This window comes from Nematolebias whitei, chromosome 4 (genome assembly GCF_014905685.2).
Source record: "Nematolebias whitei isolate Nwh7 chromosome 4, NemWhi1, whole genome shotgun sequence".
NCBI lineage: Eukaryota > Metazoa > Chordata > Actinopteri > Cyprinodontiformes > Rivulidae > Nematolebias > Nematolebias whitei.
In genome coordinates, this window is record NC_056501.1 from 48,287,281 (window position 1) to 48,302,049 (window position 14,769).

The window sequence follows — 14,769 nt, forward strand, 5'->3', positions numbered from 1 at the left end:
GAAGGTCAGAACCGAAAGCAGAAAACGTAATAATCCAAAGGGTCGAGTGAGAGATGATGTCCAGATGAGTCGTGGGTCCAGGAGCTGGGAGGTCAAGCCAAGAGGGGAGGACAGGAACCAGGAGCAGGACAAGAACGAGGAGACAGGTAAACTATGACAAGGGAACATGAAAGGCTATGGGGGGGACAAGGCAGGATCAAGAACACAAGGTATTTACTTGCAGAGAACTGTTTTCAACTACCGGGCACTGAAGAGGAGAAAGAGTGCAGCTTTTAAAGGGTGAGAGAGATAGGTGCAGCCAGTTGAGATCAATCAGCTGCTGCTGGCTGCAGTGAAGACAAAACTAAACAACCGTGACATCACCCTCAACCAGCATGCAAAGAAGACAAACTAAATCTCACGTACACAAAACATTACCAGAGCGGACAGAATAAATGAAACTCACAGAAAAGATCTATAGCAAACTTTAAAGAGTGATCAGGGTGACAGAAAATATAATCTATGGATTGTGATTCGTGACAGATCCCCCCCTCAAGGAACGCCTCCCGGCGTTCCACTAGGTTGCTCGGGATGCAGGCGATGAAAGTCCCAGATGAGATTGTGGTCCAGGATGTGACGGGAGGGAACCCAGGACCGCTCCTCCGGTCCGTATCCCTCCCAATCGATGAGGTACTGGACCCCTTCGTCTAGAATGGAGGAGTCGGCTAACAGTGTAGGCGGGAGAGCCATCAATCAGACGGGCGGATAGGGTGGAGCAAACAGGGGAGTGGTACTGGGAGGAAATTACTGGCTTGACACAAGAGACATGGAATGCGGGGTGAACACGAAAAGACTTAGGCAATGACAGGCGAACAGAATTAGGGTTAATAACTTTGGAGATGGGAAAGGGTCTGATGAAGCGGGGGGCGAGTTTGTGGGACGTGACCTTAAGAGGGAGGTCCTTAGTGGACAACCACACTCTGTCCCACAGTATAGTCTGGTTGGGGAGTTCTGTGGCGGTCAGCCTTCCTAGTGTAGGCTGCCCTGGATTTTAAAAGAGCCTGTTTAGCCCTCCTCCAGACTCTCTGACAGCGAAGGGCAGCCATGTGGGCTGAGGAACTGAAGCTTCACGTTCCTGCACTGATATAATAGGGGGTTGAAAACCAAAAACAACATAAAAAGGGGACAAACCGGTGGCTGAGGAGGGGACAGAAATAAGGGCATGTTCAACCCAGGGCAGTGATGAGCTCCATTTCTCAGGGTCCTTTTGGCATAAGAGCCTCAGTTTGCCCTCCACCTCTTGATTAGTCCTCTCCGTCTGGCCATCAGACTCAGGGTGGAAGCCAGAGGAGAGACTAATGGAAATACCCAGAAGGTCACAAAACTCCTTCCAGAAGTGGGAGACAAACTGAGGCCCCCGATCGGAGACAATGTCCAATGGCAGTCCATGGAGCCTAAAAACCTCCCGAGCCATAATGTGGGCTAGGTCCTTGGAGGAGGGTAGCTTCTGCAGAGGAACTAGGTGAACCATTTTAGAAAAACGGTCTATGATAGTTAAAATGACCGTAAAATTATTTGAAGGTGGGAGACCTGTTATAAAATCCATACCTATGGGCGACCAGGGACGTGATGGACAAGGGAGAGGATGAAGTAATCCCGAACGAGGGCGTCTGGAGGTCTTGGACTGGGAACATGTTGGACATGATTGCACATAGGCACGAACATCTCTGGACATGGTCTCCCACCAAAATTGAGCTCTGACAAGGGATAAAGTTTTTGTGAAACCTGGGTGACAATATAACAAAGAGTTGTGACAAAAATCTAAAACCTTCTTGACCGTATTAGTGGGTACATACAAACGGTTCTGAGGACAATTGGCAGGAGGAGGACATGATCGGCTGGAGCTCCTCAGGCTCTAACTGAGTGATGGCCAGGCGAGCACTCTCAGGGAGGATAAAACTCTCCTCCTGAGCAGAGGGGGAATTATCCTCCTCCAAAACACATAATAGGGTATCAGGTTTAACATTCTTCTCACCAGGTCGGTATGACAGGGTGAAGTTAAAACAAGAGAAAAACAGTGCCCACCTGGCCTGACGAGGATTAAGGTGGCGAGCAGACCTGAGGTACTCCAGGTTCTTGTGATCAGTCCACACCTGGAACGGGAACCTGGAGCCCTCCAGCCAGTGACGCCACTGCTCCAGGGCGAGTTTAACGGCAAGAAGCTCCCGATCTCCCACATCATAGTTGTGCTCGGCCAAGGAGAGACTCCAGGGAAAAAAGCACAAGGATGAAGACGTCCCTCCTGGCCGCGCTGACTCAGAACGGCCCCCATCCCAGTACTGGAAGCATCAACCTCAACCATAAAAGGTTCATCGGGGTTGGGGGCCTGGAGAATTGGCGCAGAAACAAACAAAGATTTGAGATCATTAAAAGTGGTGTCTGCTGCGGCGGTCCAGTAAAAACGAGTCTTGGTGGACGTGAGTTTGTGAAGAGGCTTAGCCTTCTGGCTATAGCCTTTAATGAAACGCCTGTAAAAATTGGCAAACCCCAAGAACTGCTGAAGCTGTTTGCGGTCCTTCGGGGTGGGCCAATCCACCACAGCCGAGACCTTGTTAGCATACATCTCCATTTTGTTGAGAGAAACAATAAAACCGAGAAACAATGTAGTTGACACATGACAATCACATTTCTCGGCCTTGACAAACAGGCCATTTTGAATGAGCCTGGTGAGTACAGATCTCACTTGCTTGCAGTGAGAATCAAGGTCTTTAGAAAAAATCAGAATGTCATCAAGGTAAACAAATACAAATTTGTTTATCATGTCTCTCAATACATCATTGACTAAGGTTTGGAAAACAGCTGGTGCGTTTGTCAAACCAAAGGGCATGACCAAGTACTCGTAGTGACCAGAGGGAGTGTTAAAGGCTGTTTTCCACTCATTACCCTCACGGATACGGACCAAGTGATAAGCATTGCGAAGGTCTAACTTATTAAAGATGTTGGCTCCTTGCAGAGAGTCAAAAGCGGAAGTCATGTGTGGTAGAGAGTACTTATTTTTGACCGTGATTTTATTTAGGCCCCTAAAATCGATGCAGGGACGAAGAGAACCATCTTTCGTCTTAACAAAGAAAAACCCTGCACCGGCAGGTGAGGCAGATGGTCAGATGATGCCAGACCGTAACGAGTCCTAGATGTACTCCCTCATGGACTGCTGTTCAGGAACAGAGAGAGCGTACAAAGCTCCTCTTGGAGGAGTGGAGCCTGGAAGCAGATATATTGCACAGTCATATGGGTGGTGTGGAGGCAGTGAAGTCGCCCTAGTCTTATTGAACACCTCCTTTAAATCATGGTACTCCTTGGGAACTTTTGAAATGTCTAGGTAATAACTCTCATTGTGGGCAACGGCTTCGACAGGTACCACAGCATCAAACAGACATGTGTTCAAACACTCTTCTGACCACCCAAAATCTCCTTCCTCCTCCAGTCAAGATGTGGGTTGTGTTTAACTAACCAAGTGGCTCCTAACACAATAGGAGCCTGGGGGGAATTTATAACCAAAAAGGTAATGTTCTCTTTATGGTTACCACCAAGACACAAAACCACAGGTTCAGTTACCAATGAGGAGGAGTTCAAAGGATGGCCGTCGAGAGCCACCACAGAGAGTTCATGAGATGATTTACAGAGTGTTATTCCAGCAGATTTAGCAAAATCATAGTCAATAAATTCAGTGTCAGCCCCAGAGTCAATAAGCACCTTAACTGTGGACCGGAACTTCTCTGGTGTGATGAGGTGAGCTGATACAACAAATGGTGAGGAGAGTTCTTTGGGATGGGCTCGACTCAGTAGACATCTCCTCGCATCTACTGAGCGCCCCCTTTTACCTAACAGTTGGCGACAATGTGACCTGCCTCCCCACAGTAGAAGCAGAGACATCCCTTTCGTCTCCTCTCGCGTTCTGTCTGCGTGAGTTGGCCCCTACCCAACTGCATAGGTTCCTCTGCAGTCTGGGGAGAAGAAACAGGAATAGAGTCAGCAGGTCGTGGTAAGAACCGCAACTCATCAGCACTTTTGGAAACTGGGGGAGTCTTAGTTCCTCGTTCACGTGCCCGTTCGGCCAGTCTTAAGTCCACCCTGGTGGACAAGTCTTCAAGGTCCCGTAAAGAGTCAGGGTAACGTTTGGTTGCCAAACCATATTTAATGTTATCATTCAGGCCTCTGTAAAATGCGTCAGTGAGGGCCTCCTCATTCCAGTGGCTGCCAGACGCTATGGAGTGAAAATCGATGATGTAATCAGTTACTCTGCTGTTACCTTGTTTTATGGAAAATAACCGTCTGGCAGCCTCTCATTCTGGAAGGACCAGATCGAAGAACCTGCAGAGTTTCTTTGTAAAAGCCTGGAGAGAGTAGATATTAGGAGAGTCTCTTTGTCATTCAGTAGTTCCCCATTTCTTAGCTTTGCTGGAAAGTAGAGATATTATATATGCCACTTTAGCCTTATCTGAGGGAAACGATGAAGGTTGTAATTCAAAGTGCATTTCACATTGGGTAATGAATGGACGACATTGGTCAGGTTCCCCTGTGAACAGTTCAGGAGGAGTCAGTCTGGGTTCTCTGACAGGTTCTGAGTGAGGTCTGGTCACCACAGAATCCTGAGGAGACATCTGAGGTTTTAAGTTTTTGAGCATGCGGACCATGTCCTCCATGTCAGACTCTAATTTAACAATTGCTCCTTCTACACCAGAGCGCCAATCTGCTAGTGGTGAGTAGTCCATAATGGCCTGGTAGTTCTGTAACGAACCACCTAACGGTTGGACCAAAATCACCACACAAAAAGTCAAAATTAAATTATATTTATTTTCAATGTGAAGTATAGCGGATTGGACCGGCTCTAGTACTGGTTCTGGGTTTTGGTTCGGGTTCTGGTTCCGGATCAGGAACAAGTCGACTCAGATGAGCTTGGGGGTTCTGGAGACTGACGAGGTCCAAACTGATCCGGATTGCTGCAGGAGAGACTGAGTCCGGTGAAGGGCTGCAGCCGGCCGCAGCGACAGGTGGGTGGTGAGTCTGTTGAGCGAAGAGACGTGGTCACACAAGCCAGGGTCCAAAACTGGAGAGCAGAAAACAGGAGGTACCGGAGGAGAAGACAAGGAGGCGTTGTCGTGCAGGCGAAGGTCAGAACCGAAAGCAGAAAACGTAATAATCCAAAGGGTCGAGCGAGAGACGATGTCCAGGTGAGTCGTGGGTCCAGGAGCTGGGAGGTCAAGCCAAGAGGGGAGGACAGGAACCAGGAGCAGGACAAGAATGAGGAGACAGGTAAACTATGACAAGGGAACATGAAAGGCTATGGGGGAACAAGGTAGGATCAAGAACACGAGGTATTTACTTGCAGAGAACTGTTTTCAACTACTGGGCACCGAAGAGGAGAAATAGTGCAGCTTTTAAAGGGTGAGAGAGACAGGTGCAGCCAGTTGAGTTCAATCAGCTGCTGCTGGCTGCAGTGAAGACAAAACTAAACAACCATGAAATCACCCTCAACCAGCATGCAAAGAAGACAAACTAAAACTCACGTACACAAAACATTACCAGAGCGGACAGAATAAATGAAACTCACAGAAAAGATCTATAGCAAACTTTAAAGAGTGATCAGGGTGACAGAAAATATAATCTATGGAATGTGGTTCGTTACAGACTGGGCTTAAGACTTACCCTTTTTTTCAAATCCTATAGTTAGGGGTGGCTTATTATGCTGCCTTGAGTTTAGAGGTCAAATTGACCTCATTTCTTTAAATGATTTGCTAAAATTGAATAGTTTTCATTTGATACCATTTATAACTATTCAATATTATAAGGTTTGATGTCTCAGACAGTTTTCCTATAGGAGCTATTAGCATTTTGTTTTTTATGGTTAGATGTCAAACTTTGAGATCTGGCCCTGCCCCTTCAGCATGCTCCAAAACACGCCGTTTAGATAGTTTTTTGTCCCCCATGCCTTTTGAACAAAATAGCCAAGTTTGAAACCGATTGAGTGAAAAATGTGGAGGCTGTAAACCGCCAAACAGGTGTGAAAATTGGGACAGGATTCCAAAAGGGCCACCTTCCTGTTAATCGCACAACATTGGTGCCAAGGGTTTTCTGTGCATCTTGGGGAATTGGACAAGTGTACCAAATTTCATGCTTCTATGACAAACTAAAGTTAATGTAGGGTATTTTGAAAACTACCAGATGGTGCCCTTGACCTGTTAATAGATAGCTCCATTCATTTTCAATGAGAGCCAAAATGGCAGAAAAGGCTAAATACTGTATCTCCAAAAGCTAAAGTTGCATCAGTAATCAAAGTCATAGCCAGATTGTCCTGAAAAGGCTGAAAGTTTTGATATATTAAATGTTTAAATTTGTACTAAACCTGTGGGAGAAGAGATCTTTCAAAAAACGTACAGAAACACTACCAAATTTCATGCTTCTACGACAAACTAAGGTTAATGTAGGGTATTTTGAAAACTGCCATATGGTGCCCTTGACCTGTTTATAGATAGCTCCATTCATTTTCAATGAAATCCAAAATGGTAGAAAAGGCTAAATATCTCCAAAAGCTAAAGTTGCATCAATAATCAAAGTCATAGCCAGATTGTCCTGAAAAAGCTGAACATTTTGATCTATGGTAAATGGACAGTACTTAGAGCAGAAAACGCCTTTCTATCTTATTGAGATACTCAAAGCGCTTTACACTACAATCTGTGTCCTCATTTACCCATTCATACAGCACTTTACTAGATCTCTACAAAGCTAATTGAACTAATCATTCTAAAGACACTAATCAGAGCTTTATCACATTCATACACCAATGGGACACACATCAGAGGCAACAAGGGGTTCAGTGTCTTGCCCAGGGACACTTCCGCATGTGACTGTTGTGGGGTTTGAACCCCCAAATCTTGCATTGGAGGACGACTGCTCTAACCACTCAGCCACAGCCGCCCAATGGCATGCTAATCTTCTCTGTATCGTTCCCACTTTAGTGTATGTGATACCGATATATGAAATGTTTAAATTGCACTAAACCTGTGGGAGGAGAGAGCTTTCAAAAAAACGTACGGAAACAATATAGAAACTAACTAGAGAATTGGTATTTCCTGCGAAAATGCATGTGTGAATGCCATTTAAGGCCCTTGCATCAAAGCACTGCTCCAGCCATACCACGACCGCATGATCTCCAGCCACTACACCCAGTCGCCATCGCGAACGCTCTCATGCCAATCCCACACACATTCACCACGAGGCACATTTCCTGAATCTTTGAAATTGCCTTCCATCCATGTCAGTACTAGTCCAGCTTCAGGTCTTACAAGTATACGTGAAATCCGACCTTCCAGACAGGAGGTATTGTGACTTCCTGATTTGTTGCGAATGTTTGTTAAATGCTTCATATATGCTTTTCCACATGTCGTGTGGTAATCATCAGTTACAGTTTTAGTTTTATAACTTACACAGGAATAAGTTGGAAGAGTCACCCAATAACTGACAGTTTATTCTCTAAGTGGGTGGGCCTTAAGTGATGTCATGAATCAACAATACCAATGTGTCTATAAGTGCTCACTGATTAAGCACAAAAAAAAATTGTTTCAGAACGGATGATGTATCACTGAGATATAACTATTGGAATAATGTAGGGGCGCACTGAAGTCAAATGTTAAACAAAAACACAAATGTGTCTTGAAGTGCTCACACATGATGCACAAAAAATCTGGCGCATATCAGAAGATGTGTCACTGAGATATAATTGTTGGTATAATCCAGGGGGTGCACTCGAGTCAAAAGAAAAACAACAGTACCAATGTGTCTAGAAGTGCTCATGGATGAAGCACAAAAAAATCTGGTGCAGATCGGATGATGCATCACTGAGATATAACTGTAGGAATAATGTAGGGGTGCTGTGGAGGCTATTGGCTTAAGTGATGTCATGATTTGACCATTCAGTCTTGCAGGGGACCAGATGTGGATCAATCACTGAAGGTTTGATATCTCAGACAGTTTGCATGTCGGGGCTATTAGTGTTTCGTTTTTCATGGCGAGATGTCAAACTTTGAGGTGTGGCCCCACCCCTTCAGCATGCTCTGAAATGTATCGTTTAGATAATTTTTTGTCCCCCATGCCTTTTGATCAAAATGGCCAAGTTTGAAACCGATTGAGCAAAAATTGTGGATGCTATAAACCACCAAAACAGGTGTGAAAATTGGGACTGGATTCCAAAATGGCCATCTTCCTGTTTATCGTACAACATTGGTGCCAGAGGGTTTTCTGTGCATCTTGTCAGGTGTCAGGTGGCGCTCTTGACTTGTTTATAGATAGCTCCATTCATTTCAGTGAGAGGCAAAATGGCAGAAAAGGCTAAATATCTCCAAAAGCTAAAGTTGCATCAATAATCAAAGTCATAGCCAGATTGTCCTGAACTAGCTGAACATTTTGATATATGAAATGTTTAAATAGCATTACGGCTGTGAGAGGAGAGAGCTTCCAGAAAACGTACAGAAACACTATATCAACTAATATAATAAATATAAACAGGATCACAATAGTATGAATGCTTTAGGCATTCACACAGTCAAAATAAGTTTGAAGAAGCATATAATTCTTGAAATTAGCTGAATGAGGCTAAAAGGAGCACACAAGAGCTGAAAAAACAGCTGAAATTTGCTATACTAGCTGAAATTTTCCAGAAATTTTCACAAGGAAGCTAAAAGAAGCTGAACCAAAACAAAATGTGAAAGGAGCAGTAAAAGTTTTAAACAGATCAAAAGTTATGAAAGATGTAAGATGAGCTCAATTCATTTTCAATGGGGAAGACAATGGCAGAAAAGGTTAAATTTCTCAAAAAGCTAAAGTTGCAACAATACCAAAAATCATAGCAGTCATGTAGTGAAAGAGCTGAACGTTTTGACATATAATTTGTTGAAATAACACAAAAACTGAGGGAGTAGTTAGATGCCAAAAAATGTACAGAAGAAAAAGTGGATCTCAATAGTGAATGCCTATGCCTATAGTGTATGCCTATAGGCATTCACACAATTAGGCATACTATCTCCAGTGGTATCAAGGATCATGGCTTGGTCTTTTGTAGTTTGAAAGCAGTTTTTATTTTTGCAGCATTTTCCTTCATGCAAACAACTTTCTGAAAACTCCCAGTCTAGATTTTCTTTGTTTGAACTGCTGTGAAATGTTTAGGGTTGTTTTTGTTACTGAGAAATGTAGCTCTGCTGTGAGCATCAGTTAGCTTGGTTTCCCCATCACAAATAGCCACCGTAATTCTTCAGCTCTGACTGCTGTCTACTCCAGATAAAATACTGACCATTCATCAAGAGCTCATACAACCTGACTTGTAAAATAACATGCCACTGGTTTATGCCAAATGACCACTGAAACAATTCACATATATATATGTTCTGATCTTCACTTACCCAATTGCTAACCCTCAAGAGATCTGTGATCCAGATGGTGCCAAACATGCTATCATTCTCCCATATTATCTCTGTCTCACACACACAGAGCACTGATAAAGTGGGGTCAGGACCACTGATCACAGCAGCACCTACCCTGTTCTCTTTATTTCTTTCCCTCTTTATGCCTTACCATACAGTGTTGGCCTTTTTTAACTTAAACACATCACAAACCTTTTGTAGGCTGACAGATAAACTGGGAACATAAACAGTTTGTAATAGAGGTAATATGATTTAAAATACTATCTATTAACTCAGGTAGCACTGTCTGCTGTGTGGATGTGTGTGAGAGAGATAAAGCAATGAAGATGGCAGAGAGAATATAATGTTCAACATCTAAATCACATGCGTAGATTCATCCCATAAGACACAGATGTTGCCTTTTATACACACACACATACAAACAAATGCACACACACACACACACAGAATAAACACTGTGCTAACATAAATCTATGAGTCCTTTGAGCATTCCTGATCAAACATATTAAAGTGAGCTCTGACACTCTGCTCAGCCTAATGTATGTATGTTTAGCTCGCTAAATGGATGGATGGATGGGTGGATGGATGGATGGATGGATGGATGGATGGATGGATGGATGGATGGATGGATGGATGGATTATTGTGGCCAGTCTCCTGTGCAACAATCATGTTGTCTAATCAGAATCTTGATATGCCACACCTGTGAGGTGGATGGATTATCTCGACAAAGGAGATGTGCTTACTAACAGATTTATGCAAATTTGTGAACAATATTTGAGAGAAACATGTCTTTAGTGTGTATAGAAAAAATCTTGGATGTTTGAGTTCAGCTCATAAAGAATGGGAGCAAAAGCAACCAAATACCAGTTACCAATTAACCTAATATGCATGTTGCATGTTTTAGGTCTGTGGGGGGAAGGGGGGGGGGGGGGGGGGGGGGGGGGGAGCATGCACATGTGGAGAGAACATACAAACTGCAGCAAATTTGGACACAATCACGCTGCTTGTCTTGGCTCGTGCCTCGAGTACCCAGACTCAAATGCTTTGGGCAGAATGGATCAGATCTCAAGGATTTTACTCAGGCACGTTCCATCAGCATGGCCATGTAATTTGGACATTTCAGAACTGTTTGGACCAACACGGACTCAAGGTAGATGTCATTAAATTATGTCTGTCCCCAAAACAACTGTGTGTTTTTTGGCTCCCCCAGCTGTCCTTGAAGGCCATCTTATCTGAATTCACCTGGAGAACATGTAATCTGACGCTCTGCCCCGCCCCCTCCCCCAACCATTGAGGAATTTCCAACTGATAACCAGAGGAAACAAACTGAATAAACATTGTATCATCATTTCAGGACTCTTGGATTCCCATAGACGTTGTCCGTGGCCACTCCCCAACATCACTCAAGAATGTTATGGATCTCACCGGAAGGAACTGGTTGATTATTACATCCTTATCAGAACTCTTACAGTGTCCTCGAGTGCATCCTTGAACACTGCTCACCGCTCTCCTTGTCTCTTCCCCCAACCCCCCCAACCCCAAGGAATGTCTACGTGACTATGTGCTTGTATGTGCGATGTTTTTTTTTAATATTAGAGTTTTTCTTCTCAGCCAAGAAGAAAATGTTTAATAGGATTTTTTTTGCCTCCAATTCCTACGTGTTCCAGTTTCACTACTTTTTGTCTGTCTAAGCAGATCTCACTTGTAAATGAGTTTTCGAGGCTCAATGTGATTTATCTGTCTAAATAAAGGTTGAATGAAAAAAATACATGTTGAGGTAGACTGTATTAAAGTGCACTGAAAAACAGTAGTTGTGCAACTTAAAACTTCAATAACTACACGAAAGCTGTAGTTACAGAACCACTCTAGCTCAGGTGTCCACACTGACCTCCTCCCTTCATTTCAACCTACCAACGGAGGAGTTGTGTAGCCTGATGGCTCGAGCAACAAACAAATTATTGAGTTTGTCAGTGGAGCAATTGACGGCAGCCTTCCACTGAATGAGCTCCGCTTGTATATGTATGTCAAAGTTAAATGATTTCCGTCCCATTGCACTGACATCTCTGGTGATGAAGAGCTTTGAGCGTATAATTAAAAAAGTCCTCCTCTCTCAAACACAACATCTTCTAGACCCCCTACAGTTTGCATATCAGCCCTCTAGAGGGGTGGATGATGCCGTTCTGACTATGCTGCATCTACTCTATTCCCACCTTGAAAGACCAAAAGCCCATGTAAAAATTTTATTTGTGGATTTCTCATCAGCTTTTAATACCATTCAGCCAAGGATTTGAACAGAAATCTTAACAAAAGAGTTTTTAATCTCACATAGCTTGGTTTTATGGATTACAGACTTTTTAACAGGTAGGGTCCAGCAGGTCAGAGTGGGTTCAACACTCTCTGACAAAACAATTACCAGTACTGGCTCTCCTCAAGGCTGTGTTTTATCTTCACTGTTACTTATTCTCTACACAAACTCCTGCAGAAGTACTTTCCCAAATATACATTTAATTAAACATGCTGATGTCATGGCCTTGGTAAGCCTCTTAAACAACAAGGAAGAGGAACATGGGCCAGTTCTGGACTTCTTCATTAATTGGTGCAAAAAAATCGAAATTAGTTCTGAACACGACAAAAACAAAAGAAATGATTATTGACTTAAGGAAGCTTCAGTCATTCTCTCCAACCACCATCAATGGAGAGAAGATTGAAAATGTTTCAAGCTACAAGTACCTGGGCATGGTTCTGGACTGTCATGTAAAGTGGGACTCATGGGCTGACCTTATTAGCACCAAGGCTCAGCAAACGATGTATTTTTTAAAGAAATTGGGGTCTTTTAGAGTCAATAACTCAATGCTTTTAATGTTTTATTCTGCTTTTATTGAAGGTATTGTAACGTTTTGTAACTCTGTTGGTTTGGCAATGCTACAGAGGCTCAGAAGAAATCCTTGAGAAATATAGTAACCACAGCCAGCAAACTGTTAGGGACCACTCTGCCAAGTAAGGAAAAAATATAAATGGACAGAGTTATGAGGAAGGCAAGCAAGATTATAGCAGGCAATACACATCCCCTAAGATCTGTAATGTTTGTATTCATAAAAATGAATATAACATCAAGAGCTGGTTCTTATGCTAGCTTCAGCTAGCTCCTTTTATTATATTTTTCTTCTTCTGTCCTTTAATGTACATACAGATTTCCTTAACTCCCCCTAGTGGCTGATCCTTTAATAACAACTATCATTACATCCCCTTTTCTAACAGGTTGATTATAATAACCTAAACTCTTAAAGCCCTGTCATTCTGTAAGTTCTAACACTCCTGACAGTCATCATGTTACATTTAGAACAACAACTATGTTTCTTAGCAAGAATGTTTTTTTTTTATTTTTTTATACAACACAGAATGAACAAAATAAATTGAAGTGTCTACTTCCCATTACAACCTGCAAACAGCAGTTTAAAAAAAAAAAAACAATATTAAGGCTCTTACTGCAAATTTTTAACAATAATTTTTTTTTTTCACAACAACAATTCACAGTTGTTCTATGAGCCTCTCTGGTGGTTTCTTGGGTCGGGAAGATCTTCTCAGTGTCTCAGTCATAAGTGAAGGTGGAAGGGGTTCACGGTGGTCTCTATCTGGTGTAACACACTGTTGTTCTGATTCAGCCTCTTCGAACTTATGATTAACATCCTGGGTCTTTAACAGACTCCTCCTATTTCTTCTTAACACTTGTCCATTTTCTGTCTTAACAGCAAACAAACTGGGTCCTACTTCACTCAGCACTGTTGCTTTTCTGTCCCAGAAATCAGGACCTGAAATCTTTACGTCTTGTTCCTGAAGAGGTTCCAGACGCCTTGCCGTTCTGTCATAGTTCCTTTTCTGTCTGTACTTGAGTTTCATCCTTTTGTCCAAAAGCTTGTCGTTACGTTTATCACTCTCCTTTAAAACATGTGGAAGTGTGGTACGAAGCTTGCAATGCATTAGAAGCTCAGCAGGTGATGACCCACACTCCAGAGGTGAAGCCCTAAAACTTAGCAGAACCAGGTAAGGGTCAGTCTTACCATATCTGGCTTTCTTAAACAGTCTCTTCCCACTCCCACTCTCACTCCCCTCAGGAAGGAGGTTAAGGAGCATTAAGTGTAGAACCACTAGACTAAGGAACAGCTTCTACCCTGAGGCTGTTAGACTCATGAATCTCTAACTAAAATAATCACTGTGAAAAACCATATCATGTTGCTGCTGATCTGTTTCTTGTTGCTGCTGATCTGTTTCAATGTTGATGTGTTCATGTGTGCACATCTGCTCACAGACTCATGTTCATGTTTGTGCTGATATTCAATGTTTTTATGTTATGAGTGCTTAGTGTATATTTAGTTGATGTTTTTCTTAGTTCAAGGGACTAGAGGTGATGTGCTGAAATCCATATTGCTTTGCAAAGTCACAAAATTCTCCACAGTCATATTGTGGACCATTGTAACTAACGACACACTGTGGGATCCCATGTCTGGCAAAGAATCCTTTCATGTGTGTGATGACAGACTTTGCTGATGTACTGGAAAGCGGTGTAACTTCTGGATAATTAGAGTAGTAGTCAATCACCAGTAGAAAGTCCTTTCCATCCAGATGAAATGTCGGTGCCTACCTTTTGCCAAGGTGTAGTGGATAGGTCTGCTATCTTCATTGGCTCTTTTGTTTGCTTATAATGACGTTTGAGACATGTTTCACAATTCTGTATCATTTATTCAATATCCCTGTTGATGCCCGCCCAGTAAACCACTTCCCTTGCTCTGCGTTTACATTTCTCTACACCAAGATGTCCCTCATGAATACGCTGTAGCATGTCCTTTCTCATGGACTGAGGAATGACAATCCTGTTCTGTCTCAGCAACAGTCCATTGGCCAAACACAAATCTTCACATACAGAGTAAAACCCTGTGCAGATCCCCTTTGACCAACCATTCTGGATATGATAGATCACTTTTCGTAGCAGAGGATCTTGTGCTGTTTCCTGTGCAATTTACTGCAGCATGTAATCTGATGCTGGAAGTGAGGCAGTTACCATGTTTACATGTGTTTCACCAGCTTGTCACCGCTTGGTGCTGGTGCTCATGATAGCGCATCTGCCAACACAATGTACTTTCCTGGCGTGTAAATGAGATCAAAATCATAGCGCTGGATCATTGGTGACATGTTGTTTAAGTTCTTTTTTCTGATTGATATAAGTGGTTTGTGATCTGTCTCTGCAGTAAAGGTTGGTAATCCATACACATAGCTGTGAAATTTTCCACAACCAAACACTAGGCCCAAAGTCTCCTTTTC